The sequence below is a fragment of the Thalassophryne amazonica genome, chromosome 11 (assembly GCF_902500255.1).
Source record: "Thalassophryne amazonica chromosome 11, fThaAma1.1, whole genome shotgun sequence".
In the NCBI taxonomy this organism is placed as follows: Eukaryota; Metazoa; Chordata; class Actinopteri; order Batrachoidiformes; family Batrachoididae; genus Thalassophryne; species Thalassophryne amazonica.
The window spans coordinates 47328884-47348753 of NC_047113.1; the positions used below are offsets into that span (position 1 = coordinate 47328884).

A 19870-nucleotide genomic window follows, 5' to 3' on the forward strand; every position below is an offset into this window, starting at 1 on the left:
AGTTGTGTCTCTCTGTGTGGAGTTGGACTCACCTCCATGTTTTCTTTCTTCACAGACTCGGTTTGTCGCGGCCACCTGGGGGGTGTCGGCGGGGTCCCTGGGTCCGAACTGCTGTGGCTCCGGACCGTTTGCGCTGTTGAGAGCGCGCCGTGTTTCCACCTCACCAGACCGCGGACTTTTTAGTTGTTTAGCACTTCACCCGCTGTTATGTTTATTAAATTCTGTTACCTTTTGAACCGTGCTCTGCTTATTTTATGCTGGGTCCTTTCAAACGCTGGGTCGGTGCTCCGACCGCGTCCGAAACATAACAGTAAGCATTCCTAAGATCCAGTTTTGTGAATATTTTGGCTCCATGCAGGGGCGTGAACACTGAATCCAATAGCGGTAACGGGTATCGGTTGCGAACCGTGATCTCGTTCAGCCCTCTATAATCAATGCATGGACGGAGACCGCCGTCCTTCTTGCCCACAAAAAAGAAACCTGCACCTAATTGGGATGAAGAATTTTGGATTAGCCCAGCAGCTAATGAGTCCCGGATGTAGGTCTCCATTGATTCGCGTTCAGGACGTGAGAGGTTGTACAGCCTGTTGGACGGATACTCAGTGCCTGGAACCAAATCAATGGCACAATCATACGGTCAGTGAGGGGGCGGGGTAAGTGCCAGATCCTTGCTGAAGACGTCAGCAAGGTCATGATACTCAGCTGGCACCTCCGTGAGATTGGGGGGGACTCTGACCTCCTCTTTAACTTCATCGCCAGGTGGCACCGAGGATCTCAAACACTCCCGGTGGCAGGTTTCGCTCCATTGAGCCACAACCCCAGATGGCCAATCAATCCGGGGATTGTGTTTTATCATCCATGGATAACCCAAAATAACTCTGGAGGTAGAAGGTGTTACATAAAACACAATCTCTTCCCTGTGATTGCCAGAGACAACCAAGGTTAAAGGCTGTGTCTGGTGTGTTATTTCTGGTAGTAGGGTGCCATCTAGTGCCCGCACCTTCAATGGTGAAGGAACGGCCACCAGAGGGAGCCCCACAGCCTTAGCCCACCTGCTATCCAGTAGGTTCCCTTCCGATCCTGGGTCGATCAGTGCTGGAGCGGTAAGGGTTAAATCCCCACAGAGGATTGTGACTGGGAGTCGTGCGCATTTGCGTGGGACACCCGTGTGGTTTGTATGGCTCACTTTTAGCCCAGTCTCTAAGGTTGAGCTTTGTTGTTTAACCGCCTGGGGCCCCTTATTCTGCGCATGCTCATTCGAGCCGCAGTAAACACACTCTCCACGTGCCAGTCTCCTTTGTTTTCCCTTTACTGTCACTTTCGCCCTGCTCGTTTCCATAGCAACATCAGCAGGGGGAGCTGGTGTAATGCGGAGAGCCCTGGCTTTGAAGCGGGGAAAGGACGGCACTAGCTCGGATCTGGAGGGGAGAGGGACAACGTGCACCCGGCCACGCCCTTCGTCTCGCTCCCGCTTGAATTCCTCAAGCCAATTGTCTAACCATATAACCAGATCAATAAGCCCATCTAAATCCCGCGGCTGATCCTTAGCCACCAGATGCTCCTTTAGGGCCGGAAACAACCCGTTTACAAAGGCGGCGCGGAGTGAGACTGCATTCCAACCGGACCTCGCTGCCGCGATGTGGACATCGATTGCGTAATCAGCAGCACTCCGCCGTCCCTGTCTCATTGACAGCAGCATATTTGAAGCGGCCTCGCCTCTGTTGGGATGATCGAACACCAGTCGAAACTCCCTTATAAACTCAGTATAAGTAAAGAGGATGCGTGAATCTCGTTCCCAGAGCGCCGTAGCCCAGGCGCATGCTCTGCCCCGAAGTAAATTAATTACGTAAGCCACCCAGCTGTGCTCAGACGCGTACATAACGGGCCGCTGTGAAAAAACCAGCGCGCACTGCATCAGGAAGTCCGCGCACGTTTCAACACAACCACCGTACGGTTCCGGGGAACTTATGTAAGCTTCGGGCGACGAGGGGGGGGGACCTCTGAACGACCACTGGATTAACTCTGTTTGGCGGCTGATCCACTGGAGGGGGAGCGGCTGCAGCATCTACCTGCGCGGTGAGAGCCTCCATCCAAAGGCTGAGGTGAGCGTCCTGCTCAGTTAATAAATCCAACCGAGCAGTGAGGTTAGACAGAATGTGCTGCAGCTCACCCAGCGATACTCCTGGTGGATCCTGTGCACCTTGCACTTCCATTGATTGGTCAGTTGGTGGTAAACGCCCCTCGGAGTCCATGATGTGGCCGAGTTATCCTGTAAGGAACGTGAATGCACGGACCCACGTTAGGGGGCATAAATGAACGGTCAATAGGAATACGAATAAATAACAATTTATTATGCAATGTGCAAACACAGGTCAAATATGCTTAATCCAATTCACAACAAAAAGGTGACACGTGGGCAGGCCCGAGGGTAGGAGACGCCTATCCAGAGAAGAGCCGGAACCCACGAAGCCCCACCGCCAACCGAAGGCCTGCAATACACCAGAGCCGCCAAGACCTGACCTCCCCAGGTGGCCACCGTCCGAGGCTGCTGGACCGGTACTGCTGGCAGGAGCAAAAACAGGTTAGGGTGGGTGAGTGCTCACCCAGCAAACAGTCAGCAACTCACAGTTATCCTCTTGGAGGAATAAATCCAGATACTCCCAGAGTGCAGAGGAAAAACTGGAGGACGTGCAGTGTCAAAGGTTATACTCAGTAAGTCAGAAGTGAGGAGTAGAGACGCCAACTCCTCCAACTTCCACAAACTCAGCTACAAGCTGCAAGTATAAGTCACAACTGCAAAGACTTCAGTTACAATGAATGTGCATACGGCACAGAACGGCTGAGTAGTTTTACCTGTAAGGTAAGCTGATAACTCGGCAGCGTTATGGTGTCCTTCCCAGGCTTTTATGGTGGAGATGATGATGATGATGGGTGACAGCTGAAGACAGCCTAATGGGGCGCACCTGGTAGTGCCAACAGGTCCGTGCGCCCTCTGCAGGGCATAATGGTGCCAGCATGGCAGGGCACCATCTGGTGGTGGCCAGCAGTACCTCCTCTTCAGCAGCCCACACAACATACAAAATGTACGTAAGACAACAGGATTGGAATAATTAACAACTGCAAATTATGAATGACATAATGCTCATACGGATGAGGGTATTTTAGAATTGCATTATATTTTTTTCTGTTATGCATTTCTTCTTTCTGCATATACAGAATGCAGCTCTAACACCCAGGATAAATACTGATGGGCATTGTTCCCATTTCATGGACACACACTTCTTTTCCTTCATTTTAGGCGCTTTGAGCTCCGCCAAGTGCAATTAGCAGTGGACTCTCCAGTGTAAGGTCATGAAATTAAATGTCATTGTGCGACATGGTCACCTCAACTTATTGCACTTTCCATTTGTATTGAAGCCTTGGCTTTTAACCAGACATTCAAGCTTTTTTCAAAGCTGCCATTTTGTTGCTGATGGTGTTTTGCATTTTCTTCCTTAAGTCTGTTTCTTCTATTCATGGTGAGGCTGAAAATCATCTGCTTTATTTAGAAATCTTTAAAGAGTCAATGTGCCTACATATTTATTTGTAAAAACTGCACTTATCTTTTCTTTCATCTTCAGATCTCAAGGTGAAGTTGCATCACCGTCAAACACATCCTTGCAGTTCATGTATCAGAGGGCTTCAAACTCCCACTTACAGTACTGTACAAGAGTCTACACCGCCTCAGTGCGTTTATTGAAATGCTTTTTTTTTTCATTTCTGTTTTAAAGACCACCAGAAACATTCAAAATGTAATTACAGTTTTTCACAATTGCTTGCACACAAATACTGGTACTTGAGACACAATGACCGCAACATGTAACTCGTGTGCCTATACCCCCTGAACCAATTCTGCTAGACTACAAGCAAAATGTCTGCTGTATACTCAAATTGTAGTTCTAAACAGTTTCAAAACAGTGCACACTCTCTGCATTTGGCACAATATTCATGAAGAAAATTTGTTGTTTTCAAAGGAACACACAAGTTCATTGCCCTACTATGAACACTGACTCATCACATGGGCAAACACCTGTCACACAGTTTTATAATTAGCAATCAGAGCTTTAGCATGAAAGAGCAACAGGTGAGTTCCTCTGTTTTAGAGCAGTGGATGCCAACATTGGAATCAGAGTGAGAGTAAAAGGAAGACAAGGGCGGCCAAGGACCATAATCTGAGATCCGAGCCATTTTGGTTGACCATGTGACCTACCGTGGTCTAATACCCCCATCACACATAGCCAGAATGAGGCCAAATGGCGTCAGAATGACGATTCTCCCCACATCCAAAAAGTGTTCAGTTGCAGTTCGAAAACATTCTGACAGACATCTGCGAGAGTCTACACAGTTGGTCCCAATCAGCCGGCGGCTCCGAGTGTGTTACAATGTTCAAAACCCTCAGGGTGCCGTTGAGATAGGACACCTATCCAGTGGTGAGCACAGGTCCGCTAATCTGCTAACTAGTGAAGCTAACTTTGAACTTTAATGTTAGCAGATTATCTTTACAGCTAACTTCAAAAACCATCAGCAGACCAGTTAGCTTCTACTAAATTTAGTTTTGCTAACTTTTAGTCTGCTAACATTTTTTGCTGGCATAGTAAGTAAAGCCGAATGGGCAAAAACATTAGTAAACCCTAAAATCACACGTTAGTTTCTGTCTGTTGCATTTTGCAGTAGTCAGGCAACTGTGAGGAGCTGAGCTCAACCCAAGTCCAGCAGAAGGGACCTGGCTGCCAGGCTGCTACAAAGAAAAAAAGTAATTTACATTCACAGCATACAGTGCCCCTGACATGGGCAAAAGGCATAAACAGAAAAGCAGATTTGACTTACGGTTTGATTTAAAAACCAAACTAATTCTGCATGGTTTATTGATATTAATGTTAATGCTGTCATTTTTGCAAAGTGAAAATTTCGCAAATATCTTTTAGTTTTAAAGTAATGCACTAATTCTGAAAGTTTGAGCATTAAAACTCACAGATGCCAAAAGGCATTATAGGAAATTGAGCCTCCTCATCACTGGTTGGTTGGTTGTTAAAAAAAACACACAAGTTACTGTAATGTGTGTGTTGGTTTTTACAAATAAATGTGTATTTGTAAATGTGTATTTTTTTTCATTTGTAAAATAAAAGGCATTTGCAAAACTGAAAATTCTGTTTATGTAATACAGCGCACCGAATGGCGACTGTATGACAGTTGGATGCTATTTATACTCCCATCCAATATGTGGGGCCGCAGCCTGTGTTTAAAATCCTCTCACCAAGCTGCTGTGTGCTGTAATCAACCATTCAAAAATAAATCCCATGTGATAATCCAACCATTGTGGTGTACAGAGTTGTGTTGTGCTGCTGAAGTGAGCCAAAACACAAAAAAAAACATTAAAGTTCCCTGGAAAGGCTGTGTCTGATGCATGGGACAGTATGGCCCACTGCCAGCAGTGTCCAGTAGCTGGCAGTGGCACGTGCATGTGCACATAGCTGCTCATTCAGCCATTATGAACACACACACACCCAGCGATCATGTCATCAGTCCAGCACCTACTCTACACACACACACACACATGAGGTCAGTAGTGCTGGGAATTGGATTGCATGACTGAGTGAGCGATTGCACCATGCCGGCTTTGACGCATGTGGCGTGAGTCCAGTCCATACGTTGGTTGTACTCTGACATGCAGTACCGGCAGGGACTGTGCAAAACACAGTGCTCCTTCCCAGTCCAGTCCTGTGTTTGCCATCCAGACATTTGGACATCGGGCAGTCTTCAGCCCCTTTCATGGCTGTCTGACAGCAGTCTGTGTCATCTACCTGTTGTCTACATACGCTTTGGATGCCATCGTGTAGTTGTGGACAAGGTAATCTGGATGCGCTCTGAAATGGCTGACCATGCCTCTTACCCTCCCGACTGCATCCGATTATGGAAATATTTGCCATGTCGAGCTGGTTCCTGCACATTCTTGCTCTGTGTGATGAGGGTTTAACAATGAGTGAGGCTGGGCAAAGAGTACAGCCAAATTTGAGCAGGTACACTGTAGGTCTACAGGGTTTTGAATGTAAAGTTTCATTTTGTAGGAAAACTGAGGGGTTTTACCCATTGTGTGTGTGTGTGTGTGTGTGTGTGTGTGTGTGTGTGTGTGTGTGTGTGTGTGTGTGTGTGTGTGTGTGTGTGTGTGTGTGTGTGTGTGTGTGTGTGTGTGTGTGTGTGTGTGTGTGTGTGTGGACCTGGACGGTGAAGGGAGCTTCCCAGAAGAGATTGCAGTGACTCTGCTCTGTCCAAACATTACAATATGGTCGGAATGCACCAAGGAAGCGGTGACTGGAGAATTAACTGTTACTTGGGAGGATAAATAGATGCCACCCATGAGAGGAAGCTGTCCCAGTATGTAGAGTTGAGAGAAATGTGAGGACAGAGGGTGGAAGGCTTCATGTTACCCGTTTGAGGTCAGCTGCCAGGGTTTTGTTGCAACATCCTTCCAGAAATGGCTGAGAGTGCGAGGGTATAAGTGGAAGGAAACTGAGACTATCATCAAAGCTGTAGTAGAAGCAGCAGAAACAAGATCTTCGTGGATCTGGAACGAGTACAAACAGGCTGAGGCATAGCCCTTCTGTAACTCACCAGTGGGAGGTGGTGTTCCATGCACTGCTGGAATATTGATCATAAGGGGCTAAGGAGTTGTAGTCATGGAGGTGTGGTTCCGGGAGCCAGGTGGCCACCTGCAAGCTGTCGATGTGAATTCTGGAGGAGGAGACAAACAGGTGAGTGGTGTGCAGAGCATGCGAACCCAGTAACAGTTCCAAGTGCAGAGTCAAGTTCAGCTTGAAGCATGTGAGGCGTGTGAAACACAGATAGTCGGTTAGCTGAATCAAAAACACACTAAACGTGCTGACAGCTGAAAACAGACAATAAGACGCTGAGCTTGGAAGCCCAGATAAGGCTGCAGGACAAACAGGAGCGTGCAGGTTACAGAGCATGGAAGTTTGGAAACTCACTGCATAGGTATGCACAAAACTCTGAGCAGTCAGAGAGGCCAGGTTACCCGGTAGGAAACTCTGAGTTTTTGGCGAAGATGATGTGATGAGCCAGCAGCAGGTGTGTCGATCAGCATGAGGCGCGCCACCTGTGCAGAGGAGAACAGAGACAGAGACCAGCAGCACAGACCAAAGTAACCCACACCATTTGTTTTCGTTCCAGGCTGTAAACATGTTTATTTCTGCTCTAAGTTGGACATTTTAACGTGAGGTTATACGGGAACTTGCTCACATTTGGAGCCAGCTTCAAGTGGCCAGTCAAGAAACTGCAACTTTCTCTTCTTCTAGCTGTGAAATGAAATGTTCCACAATGGTAACACACACAACATGAAAATGTGCACAACGTGAAAACCAGTTACAACATTGTGGTCATGTGGTGCATTTCTCTTGGTGGTATCCAGGATGTAGGCGCCTTAGTGTTGAAGACCACAGAACCAGAAAAGGCAAAGTGTATGCCCATGTTTCATCTGCCTGCAGCAGATTGATGGTTACTTTGGGAGTTGGGGGTGGACTGATTGTCTGTGTGGGTGCTCAACATCCATAACCCAAGGCAGTTTCAAAGTGTGATTGCTGCAGTGATGCCCAGCACCATTGCATGCTCCCAGACCTGACCTGATTTTTAATATATGGAAACAACTAGAATGGAAAAGCATTGGATTACTGTTAGTTGGAAGTTTTTGGAATGCAAAGATAATCAAACAACACACACACACGGCAATGAGTAATATATTTATGCATGTGTAGGTGGCTGTGTCTTGTATTGAATATACTGAAAATCAGGGGTCACTGAAAGTATAACATTCTCACATATCAGAAAATATAGTGAAGTGCCACTTTGTCAAGATGGCATTGATATTGATGTGCATAGACATTCTTTATGCTGGATTGATCAAGTGGTGCATGTCCACAGTCCTCTTTTATATTGTTTTAAAAACAGCAATCATCATGAAATTGTGTGTCTGCTTTCTGGTTTAGACACTCCCTTTAAGTAGGGATTTGCATAAAAAAAATTGCATATCGCACAAGTTACTAGACATAGCAACAAAGTAAATGGTGAAGTAGATGCACAGAAATGTGTTCAATTTGGAGCTTCTCTTACTGTACACAGCCAAAGAGATGGAGAATGAATGAATGAATAATGAGCACATTGATAAAATGTAGTATCTCACACACACACACACACACACATATATATATATATATATATATATATATATATATATATATATATATATATATATATATATATATATATATATATAGTGCATCTGGGAAGTATTCAGAGTGCTTCACTTTTTTCCACATTTTGAGTATTTGGAGTAAATTCACCCCCACCCCCCCACCCCTCAAAATTTTACTCACAACACACCATAATGACAACATTATTTTTTTTTTTATTTTTTTATTTTTTGCAAATGTATTAAAAATAAAAGCCTAAGAAATCACATGTACATAAGTATTCACAGACTTTGCTCAATACTTTATTGCTGCACCTTTGGAAGCAATTACAGTCTTCTTGAATATGATGCCACAAGCTTGGTGCACCCATCTTTGAGCAGTTTTGCCCATTCGGCATATATGCAGCACCTCTCAATCTCCATCAGGTTGGATGGGGAGTGTCGGTGCACAGGCATTTTCTTATCTCTCCAGATATGTTCTCTCTGATTCAGGTCTGGGATCTGGCTGGGCCACTCAAGGACATTCACAGAGTTGTCCTGAGGCCAGTCCTTTGATATCTTGGTGGTGTGATTTGGGTCATTGTACTGCTGTTTCTGTACCCTTCCCCAGATTTGTGCCGTGAGACAATCCTGTCTCTGAGGTCTACAGACAATTCCTTTGACTTCATGCCTGGTTTGTGCTCTGACATGCACTGTCAACTATGGGCCCAGTGTGTGCTTTATCAAATCATGTCCAATCAACTGAATTTACCCCAGGTGGACTCCAATTTACCTGTAGAAACACCTCAAGGATGATCAGTGGAAAGGCTGTGAATACTTATGTACATGTGGATTTTTAGATTTTTTTATTTTAATAAATTTGCAAAAATCTCAAAAAAATATTTTCACATTGTCATTATGGGGTATTGTAGGTAGAACTTTGAGGAAAAATTCATTTCACCCATTTTGGAATAAGGCTGTAACATAAAATGTGAAAAAAATGAAGAGCTGTGGATATATATATATATATATATATATATATATATATATATATATATATATATATATATATATATATATATCATGCATGCATGCATAAAAAAAATCACACACTTAAAATGCATGTGGTGAGAATATGTTTAGCGCATGCATACTTCAGATCATGCATTTTTTTAGTGCAAGTATATTTCATATATATATATATATATATATATATATATATATATATATATATATATATATATATATATATATTTCCACTTCACCTATCAGGAGTGGCTTGCACTAAAAAAAAACATGCATGATCTGAAGTATGCATGCGCTAAACATATTCTCACCACACATGCATTTTAAGTTTGTGATTTTTTTTTTTTTTTTTTCATGCATGCATGCATGTGGGTTATAAATGAGGCCCCTAAAACAGAGCATTGTAGTTTATATGTGTTTTTAACTGGAGTTGTTGTCAGTCACTTCTCCATGGGTGTTGTGTGGGCCGCCAGAAGAGGATGTACTGCTGGCCCACCACCAAAGGGCGCCCTGCCTGAAGTGCGGGCTTCAGGCACGAGAGGGCGCTGCCGCCACGGACACAGCCGGGAGTGACAGCTGTCACTCATTAATTCCTGACAGCTGTCACACATTCTTCATCATCGCACTCCATAAAGACCAGACGTCATCTCCACCTCATTGCCGAGATATCATACTTCATTGGAGGTACTACTCTCAGCCTTTTTTTTGAGATTTATAAATCTGTTATTGTGAGTGTTTGCAGGAGAACCGGTCGTGTTTTCGGAGGCTGTGCAAGACGGCGCTCCTTTTCATCTGAGACCGCTGCAACGTATTGAGTGAGAGGTGGAGGTGGCATTCCCACCTCTGTTGTTACTGGGTGTACACACACCCACACTTGACTGTCTTTGTTCTTCGCCAGCAGTACCAGATCCGACAGTCGGGGACGGTGATCACCTGGGAATTCGGGACTTGGCGGCTCCAGTATTCACCAGGTTCTGTGGGGGCGGAAATCGTGTGGTTCCGGCTCTTCTCAGGACAAACGTCTTCTATCCTCGAGCCTGCCCACACGTCACCTTTGTAATTTGACTGTAATTATATTCTGAGATTGTCTGTATGTTCGTTGTGCACGTTTCACAACATTAAATTGTTACCTTTTGGCTCATCTATTGACCGTTCATTTGCGCCCCCTGTTGTGGGTCCGTGTCACTACACTTTCACAACAGGATATCTCGGCCAGCGTCATGGACTCCGAGGGGTGTCACCCGGCTGTTGAACGACCAATGGGAGAGCAGGGAGCGCAGGCGTCTGCAGGAGGCGTGATTGGTGAGCTACAGCACATTCTCACCACCTTTACGGCTCGGTTGGATCAAATGACCGAGCAAAACATCCTCCTGAACCGCAGGGTGGAGGCTCTCTCCGCACAGATGGCGGCGAGTGCTCAGGGCGCTGCTGCAGCTCGTCCTCCTGCCGACCCTGTGCAGAATATGAACGTTCCAGTGGTGGTTCAACAACCCCTCCCACCATCCCCTGAAGCATACATAAGCCCTCCTGAGCCGTACGGAGGTTGTGTGGAGACGTGCGCGGACTTTCTCATGCAATGTTCGCTCGTCTTCGCACAACGTCCCGTCATGTACGCGTCAGATGCTAGTAAAATAGCTTATGTGCTTCGGGGTAAAGCACGCGCCTGGGCTACGGCGCTCTGGGAACAGAACTCACGGTTGTTATCAGCATACACTGGGTTTGTGGGGGAGTTCAGAACAGTGTTTGATCACCCTAACAGAGGAGAGACCGCTTCAACCGTGCTGCTGTCAATGAGACAGGGACACGAGAGCGCAGCCGCTTATGCAGTCAACTTCCGCATCGCGGCTGCGAGGTCTGGCTGGAATAACGTTGCGCTCCGCGTCGCCTTCATAAACGGACTGTCATTGGTTCTGAAGGAGCAGCTGGTAGCTAAGGAGGAACCGCGGGATTTAGATGGGCTTATCGATCTCGTTATACCGTTAGACAATCGGTTGGAGGAACGCCGTCGGGAGCGAGGTGAAGGACGTGACCGGATACGCGCCGCTCCTCTCCCTTCCGGGTTCGAAAAGGCGCCGCCCTCCCCACGCTCCACAGCCACAGCGCTCCGTAGGGTAACAGCTCCCCCTGCTGACGTTGTTAGGGAAACGCACAGGGCCAAAATGAGGAGGCTGATCCGCGGGGAGTGTTTTCTCTGCAGCTCAAAGGAGCACATACAGAAAAACTGCCCCAAACGGCCAAAACGACAACACTCGCCCTTAAAGACTGGGCTAAGGGGGGGTCAAAACATTCAATTGAGACACACACAGATTGCCACACGACTCCCAGTCACAATCCTGAGCGGGGATTTAACCCTTCAAGCCCCAGCACTGGTGGACACGGGGTCAGAAGGGAATCTGCTAGACAGCAGATGGGCAAGGGAGGTAGGGCTCCCTCTGGTGGCGCTTCCGTCGCCATTGCAGGTTCGGGCACTAGATGGCACCCTCCTCCCTTTACTCACACACAAGACACAACCAGTAACTCTGGTGGTGTCTGGAAACCATCGGGAGGAGATTGAGTTTTTTGTAACTCCTTCTACCTCCCGCGTGATTTTGGGCTTCCCATGGATGTTGAAGCACAATCCTCGGATTGATTGGCCGTCTGGGGTGGTGGTTCAGTGGAGCGAAACCTGCCATCGGGTGTGTTTAGGATCCTCGGTTCCTCCCGGTTTACAGGCTAAGGAGGAGGTCAAAGTCCCTCCCAATCTGACGGCAGTGACGGTTGAGTACCACGATCTTGCTGACGTCTTCAGCACGGATCTGGCACTCACCCTTCCCCCGCACCGTCCGTACGATTGTGCCATTGATTTGGTTCCAGGCGCTGAGTTCCCGTCCAGCAGGCTGTACAACCTCTCACGACCTGAGCGCGAATCAATGGAGACCTACATCCGGGCCTCATTAGCTGCCGGGCTGATCCGGAACTCCACCTCCCCGATGGGGGCAGGTTTCTTTTTTGTGGGCAAGAAAGATGGCGGACTCTGTCCATGCATTGATTACAGGGGGCTGAATGAGATTACGGTTTGCAATCGATACCCGTTGCCATTGTTGGATTCCGTGTTCACCCCCCTGCATGGAGCCAAAATCTTTACTAAGCTGGATCTTAGAAATGCGTATCACCTGGTTCGGAACCCGGAAGGGAGACGAATGGAAGACGGCATTTAACACCCCGTTAGGTCACTTTGAGTACCTGGTCATGCCGTTCGGCCTCACCAACGCCCCCGCGACGTTCCAAGCCTTGGTTAACGACGTCTTGCGGGACTTCCTGCACCGATTCATCTTCGTATATCTGGACGATATTCTCATCTTTTCTCCGGATCCTGAGACCCATGTCCAGCATGTACGTCAGGTCCTGCAGTGGTTATTAGAGAACCGACTGTTTGTGAAGGGCGAGAAGTGCGAGTTTCACCACACGTCTTTGTCCTTCCTGGGGTTTATCATCTCCTCTAACTCCATCGCCCCTGATCCGGCAAAGGTTGCGGCGGTGAGAGATTGGCCCCAACCAACAAGTCGTAGGAAGCTGCAACAGTTCCTCGGCTTCGCTAATTTCTATAGGAGGTTCATTAAGGGCTACAGTCAGGTAGTTAGCCCCCTGACAGCCCTGACCTCTCCAAAAGTCCCCTTCACCTGGTAGGATTGGTGCGAAGCCGCGTTCAAGGAGTTGAAACGACGGTTCTCTACTGCGCCAGTTTTGGTGCAGCCTGACCCTAGCCGCCAGTTCGTGGTTGAAGTGGACGCCTCTGACTCAGGGATAGGAGCCGTGCTGTCCCAGAGCGGAGAGACCGATAAGGTTCTTCACCCGTGTGCCTACTTTTCACACAGGTTGACCCCGGCTGAACGGAACTATGACGTCGGCAATCGAGAACTCCTTGCGGTGAAAGAGGCTCTTGAGGAGTGGAGACACCTGTTGGAGGGAGCGTCTGTGCCGTTCACGGTTTTCACTGACCATCGGAACCTGGAGTATATCAGGACCGCCAAGCGGCTGAACCCCAGGCAAGCCCGCTGGTCACTGTTCTTCGGGCGTTTTGACTTCCGGATCACCTATCGCCCCGGGACCAAGAACCAGAGGTCGGATGCCTTGTCCTGGGTACACGAAGAGGAGGTCAAAACTGCACTGTCGAATCCACCGGAGCCCATCCTGCCAGAGTCCACTATCGTGGCCACCCTCACCTGGGACGTGGAGAAGATCGTCCGGGAGGCCCTGGCACGGAGCCCGGACCCAGGTACAGGTCCGAAGAACCGTTTATACGTCCCACCAGAGGCCAGAGCTGCAGTCTTGGACTTCTGTCACGGTTCCAAGCTCTCCTGTCATCCAGGGGTGCAAAGGACCGTGGCAGTTGTCCGGCAGCGCTTCTGGTGGGCGTCTATGGAGGCCGACGTCCGGGAGTATATCCAGGCTTGCACCACCTGTGCCAGGGGCAAGGCTGACCACAGGAAGGCCCAAGGACTACTCCAACCGCTTCCTGTGCCTCATCGCCCCTGGTCCCACATCGGCCTGGATTTCGTCACGGGCCTCCCGCCGTCTCAGGGCAACACCACCATCTTCACGATAGTGGACCGATTCTCCAAGGCGGCCCACTTCGTGGCCCTCCCGAAGCTCCCAACAGCCCAGGAGACAGCAGACCTCCTGGTCCACCATGTTGTCCGTCTGCATGGGATACCCACCGACATCGTCTCAGATCGTGGTCCCCAGTTCTCCTCACACGTCTGGAGGAGCTTCTGCAGGGAACTGGGGGCCACCGTGAGCCTCTCGTCCGGGTACCATCCACAGACGAACGGACAGGCAGAGCGGGCCAACCAGGAACTGGAACAGACCCTCCGCTGCGTCACATCCGCGCACCCGACGGCCTGGAGTAACCATCTGGCCTGGATCGAGTATGCGCATAATAGCCAGGTGTCTTCCGCCACCGGCCTCTCCCCATTTGAGGTGTGTTTGGGGTATCAGCCCCCGTTGTTCCCCATGGTGGAGGGAGAGGTCGGTGTGCCCTCGGTCCAGGCCCACCTGCGGAAGTGCCGTCGGGTGTGGCGCTCTGCCCGTTCTGCCTTGTTGAAGGCCCGGACGAGGGCGAAGACCCATGCAGACCGCCGGCGATCCCCGGCCCCTGCTTACCAGCCCGGGCAGGAGGTGTGGCTGTCCACGAAGGACATCCCCCTCCAAGTGGACTCCCCCAAGTTGAAGGACCGGTACATTGGACCTTTCAAGATCCTCAAAATCCTCAGTCCTGCCGCAGTGAAGCTCCGACTCCCAGCTTCACTGCGGATCCACCCGGTTTTTCATGTGTCCAGACTCAAGCCTCACCACACCTCACCCCTCTGTGCTCCCGGTCCGGCGCCGCCTCCTGCCCGGATCATTGACGGGGAGCCGGCTTGGACTGTGCGCCGGCTCCTGGACGTCCGTCGAATGGGCCGGGGGTTCCAGTATTTGGTGGACTGGGAAGGGTATGGACCCAAAGAACGCTCCTGGGTGAAGAGGAGCTTCATCCTGGACTCGGCCCTCCTGGCCGATTTCTACCGCAGACACCCGGACAAGCCTGGTCGGGTGCCAGGAGGCACCCGTTGAGGGGGGGGTCCTGTTGTGTGGGCCGCCAGAAGAGGATGTACTGCTGGCCCACCACCAAAGGGCGCCTTGCCTGAAGTGCGGGCTTCAGGCACGAGAGGGCGCTGCCGCCACGGACACAGCCAGGAATGACAGCTGTCACTCATTAATTCCTGACAGCTGTCACACATTCTTCATCATCGCACTCCATAAAGACCAGACGTCATCTCCACCTCATCGCCGAGATATCATACTTCATTGGAGGTACTACTCTCAGCCTTTTTTTTGAGATTTATAAATCTGTTATTGTGAGTGTTTGCAGGAGAACCGGTCGTGTTTTTGGAGGCTGTGCAAGACGGCGCTCCTTTTCATCTGAGACCGCTGCAACGTATTGAGTGAGAGGTGGAGGTGGCATTCCCACCTCTGTTGTTACTGGGTGTACACACACCCACACTTGACTGTCTTTGTTCTTCGCCAGCAGTACCAGATCCGACAGTCGGGGACGGTGATCACCTGGGAATTCGGGACTTGGCGGCTCCAGTATTCACCAGGTTCTGTGGGGGCGGAAATCGTGTGGTTCCGGCTCTTCTCAGGACAGACGTCTTCTATCCTCGAGCCTGCCCACACGTCACCTTTGTAATTTGACTGTAATTATATTCTGAGATTGTCTGTATGTTCGTTGTGCACGTTTCACAACATTAAATTGTTACCTTTTGGCTCATCTATTGACCGTTCATTTGCGCCCCCTGTTGTGGGTCCGTGTCACTACACTTTCACAACAATGGGTGAATAATTAGGCGTACAGTTCGTCTAAAATTTTTATCAGCGCTTTATACGAACAGAAGCATTTTCCTTCTTCGGGGTTTTATTGAATTTAAGCTGCCTTTCATGCAAAAACTGCTGTATTTGAGTGATGAATACAAGATGAAGAAAAGCTGCTCAACTGTTCTGCAAAAATATGAAACAAAACACAAACCTGAAGTGTGAGTGAAGTGATTATACTTTTGCTGTTTTGCCATTTTCCAGTTTTGACATGGTTAACAGCAGTTTTTATTCCTCTAACAGCACACTTGCAAATCAGAGAGTATTTTACCAAGAATGTTTATCATCAAAGTCCAATGGATAATTACCCATGAATTGCCCACAGTGACATTCCTTTCACGCTGTAACTGTAAAGTACCGACTCTTGAACACGTCGTTCTGAGGAGGCGACAGCACAGGAGTACACAGCAGGTCTGCGTTTTGGTTCTGCAAAGCTGCCTGCCGTTGACTGTAAGGAGTGAGACACTGTATGTTGAAATGCTGTTGGATCAGACAACAGTGAATGCCGGAGTGTTGCCAGGGTGCACCACAGTAAACAGTCATCGGCCATGCAACAGCAGGACGTGGAATCAGTTACAGGAATGTGTCCATGTTTATAGATTCATATTTTGACACATCAGCACTGCCAGCAAGGGATGACGTACATTAAATAAATGAAATCAGTTTTCATGAAGAGATAAATTCTTGAGCAGCATAATTGGTACTTTTTAAAAACCCACCTATTTTGACCACAAGATTGCCTAACTTGCACAAAACAACAGATAGTACAACCCCTGGCAAAAATTATGGAATCACCGGCCTCAGAAGATGTTCATTCAGTTGTTTAATTTTGTAGAAAAAAAGCAGATCACAGACATGACACAAAACTAAAGTCATTTCAAATGGCAACTTTCTGGCTTTAAGAAACACTATAAGAAATCAAGAAAAAAGATTGTGGCAGTCAGTAAGGGTTACTTTTTTAGACCAAGCAGAGGAAAAAAATATGGAATCACTCAATTCTAAGGAAAAAAATTATGGAATCACCCTGTAAATTTTCATCCCCCAAATTAACACCTGCATCAAATCAGATCTGCTCGTTGACATTGACCCTATGCCATGACATTGACCCTATGTGTCTTTTTGCAAGGAATGTTTTTGCAGTTTTTGCTCTATGGCAAGATGCATTATCATCTTGAAAAATGATTTCATCATCCCCAAACATCCTTTCAATTGTCCAAAATATCAACGTAAACTTGTGCATTTATTGATGATGTAATGACAGCCATCTCCCCAGTGCCTTTACCTGACATGCAGCCCCATATCATCAATGACTGTGGAAATTTACATGTTCTCTTCAGGCAGTCATCTTTATAAATCTCATTGGAAAGGCACCAAACAAAAGTTCCAGCATCATCACCTTGCCCAATGCAGATTCGAGATTCATCACTGAATATGACTTTCATCCAGTCATCCACAGTCCACAATTGCTTTTCCTTAGCCCATTGTAACCTTGTTTTTTTCTGTTTAGGTGTTAATGATGCCTTTCATTTAGCTTTTCTGTATGTAAATCCCATTTCCTTTAGGCGGTTTCTTACAGTTCGGTCACAGACGTTGACTCCAGTTTCCTCCCATTCATTCCTCATTTGTTTTGTTGTACATTTTTCGATTTTTGAGACATATTGCTTTAAGTTTTCTGTCTTGATGCTTTGATGTCTTCCTTGGTCTATCAGTATGTTTGCCTTTAACAACCTTCCCATGTTGTTTGTATTTGGTCCAGAGTTTAGACACAGCTGACTGTGAACAACCAACATCTTTTGCAACATTGCATGATGATTTACTCTCTTTTAAGAGTTTGATAATCCTCTTCTTTGTTTCAATTGACATCTCTCGTGTTGGAGCCATGATTCATGTTAGTCCACTTGGTGCAACAGCTCTCCAAGGTGTGTTCACTCCTTTTTAGATGCAGACTAACGAGCAGATCTGATATGATGCAGGTGTTAGTTTTGGGGATGAAAATTTACAGGGTGATTCCATAATTTTTTCCTCAGAATTGAGTGATTCCATGTTTTTTTCCTCTGCTTGGTCTAAAAAGGTAACCGTTACTGACTGCCACAATCTTTTTTTCTTGATTTCTTATAGTGTTTCTTAAAGCCAGAAAGTTGCCATTTGAAATGACTTTAGTTTTGTGTCATGTCTGTGATCTGCTTTTTTTCTACAAAATTAAACAACTGAATGAACATCCTCCGAGGCCGGTGATTCCATAATTTTTGCCAGGGGTTGTATTAGATGTTGGTCATTCGGTTCCTCCTGTTTTTTTTGTTTGTTTGTTTGTTTTTTGTTTTTCGGGGTCGCCACAGCGGACACAGCCAGATCTGCATTGGTAATTGGCACAAGTTTTACGCCGGATGCCCTTCCTGGCACAACTCCAGTTTTACCTGGAGAAACAGACACAGCCGCTGGTGTTCCAAAGAGGTCTCCCATCCAAGTACTAACCAGATCCTACTCTGCTTAGCTTCTGAGATCTGATGGGATCAGGCTCAAACAGAGCAGACCGGCTGCAACAGATAGTATTAGATGGCATTTTTAAAACAATAGCAACAAGAAAGTGGAATCAGAGAGTGCAACACTTGTGCTATACATGTTTGCCAGCCATTTATGCAAATGAATGCTTTGTGAGTCAGTGCACGATGCCCCAAGAAGTCCTAAAGAAGTTGATGGACATCATAGCTAGTCTGTACACAGGTACTGTGAGTGCTGTGAGCAACAGGGGCACATGCTCTGAGTTTATCCCCACTGAAAACTGGTGTTCTTCATGGATATGTTCTGGTTCCTACACTGCTCAGTGTTTGCATTAGTGTAGCTGACATCAGAATATTTACATAGGAATCCTGCAAATGGGAGCTACAAGTACCAAATTCAGCACAAATATTCATTAAACATTAGTCTTTTGAAAAAAAAAAAAAACTATGGGCCACTTGAATTTTCAATAGACGGCCAGATAGGGGTCAATTGAAGATTTACACGGGGGTCAAAAATTAAAAAAAGCACCAATCATAATCAAAACTATACCACATTATTTGTCTGATCATAAAGATTCCAAAAAGGTACTTTGGACTATCTGTGACTGAATGTTATGGAGTTATGGGATAAAAACAGCAAAAAATGGTGACAAAGGTTAATTTCAGCTTGTACAGGGGTCAAAAGTTAGGGCCCAGTCACACATAACACGATTGAAGCCAACTGGTGCATGATGGAGGAATTGCATGCCACTCGAGAAAAATCAGAGCTGCCTCAAACACCGTATACAGCTGTCACCATAATCATTCGTGCACACAAGTGGCCAAAAGACAGCGAATGCCCTGCACATGTCCATTCAACCCCTCTCTTGGCAGGTGTCGGCCAAATTCAAGGTGCCACACAATTAATATCCAACACTGCTCGTTGAGCACATAGAAAAGGTGTGGCTATTCGCGCACCTGGCACAATAGTAGACAGCATTCCAGCAGACCACATTCGAGCTTTCTGTGAAAAGTATCTAAGTGCCCCATGATTGTGGCGTTGCCAAGCAACACACGAGTGTAACTGTGCCGAATCCCCCCCCCACACACACACACAGACACACACACAAACAAATGCTGTGCGGAGTGTGGAAATTAAATAAAACACATAACAGTAAAAGTATAAACTCATTCATATCTGATCGCTTTGCTCATACGCTTTGCTGTGGACATACAGCGTCTGTCAGCTGACCGCCAACTTACTGACAGCTGGACCTGACTGTGCATGCAAGGTGTTACATTACAGACACAGAACACCTGTAGTGGCTTGTAGGATATGACCTGGCATATCCTCATGTGGAAATGAATTAAATTACATACCGCTTCAGCTGACTGCCACATCAGCACACCGCAAAGCTGGTGAATATCGTGCCATGCTGAGAATCACCACGAGGTGCGTGTTACTGCAGGATTTCCCTACATTGTAATAATTAAAACACATATCATATTTGCAACGCGGTCACCAGCAGAACACTGTGCAGTGAACAAGCCATGCCAGTTGATGCTTTCATGGCACAGGAGCCTGACTCCTCATGAGCCAGGAGCTGACTCCTCATGAGACGGAGCCCGGCTCAGGTCTTCATGAGAGGAGCGCATCAGATAATTCATGTAAAACACAAAAGGGTGAACATTAATTCATTACTTCCTGGTGTACGACTAGGCGGAGTCTAACTCCGTGCTTTATAACAGGAATTAAGTA

General features: G+C 47.3%; 1 pseudogene; it reads right to left on the reverse strand.

Moving 5' to 3' along the window:
• Positions 1-18057: 18057 nt before the first annotated feature.
• Positions 18058-18176, reverse strand: LOC117521027 (annotated as a pseudogene).
• Between the last annotated feature and the right edge of the window lie 1694 nt (positions 18177-19870).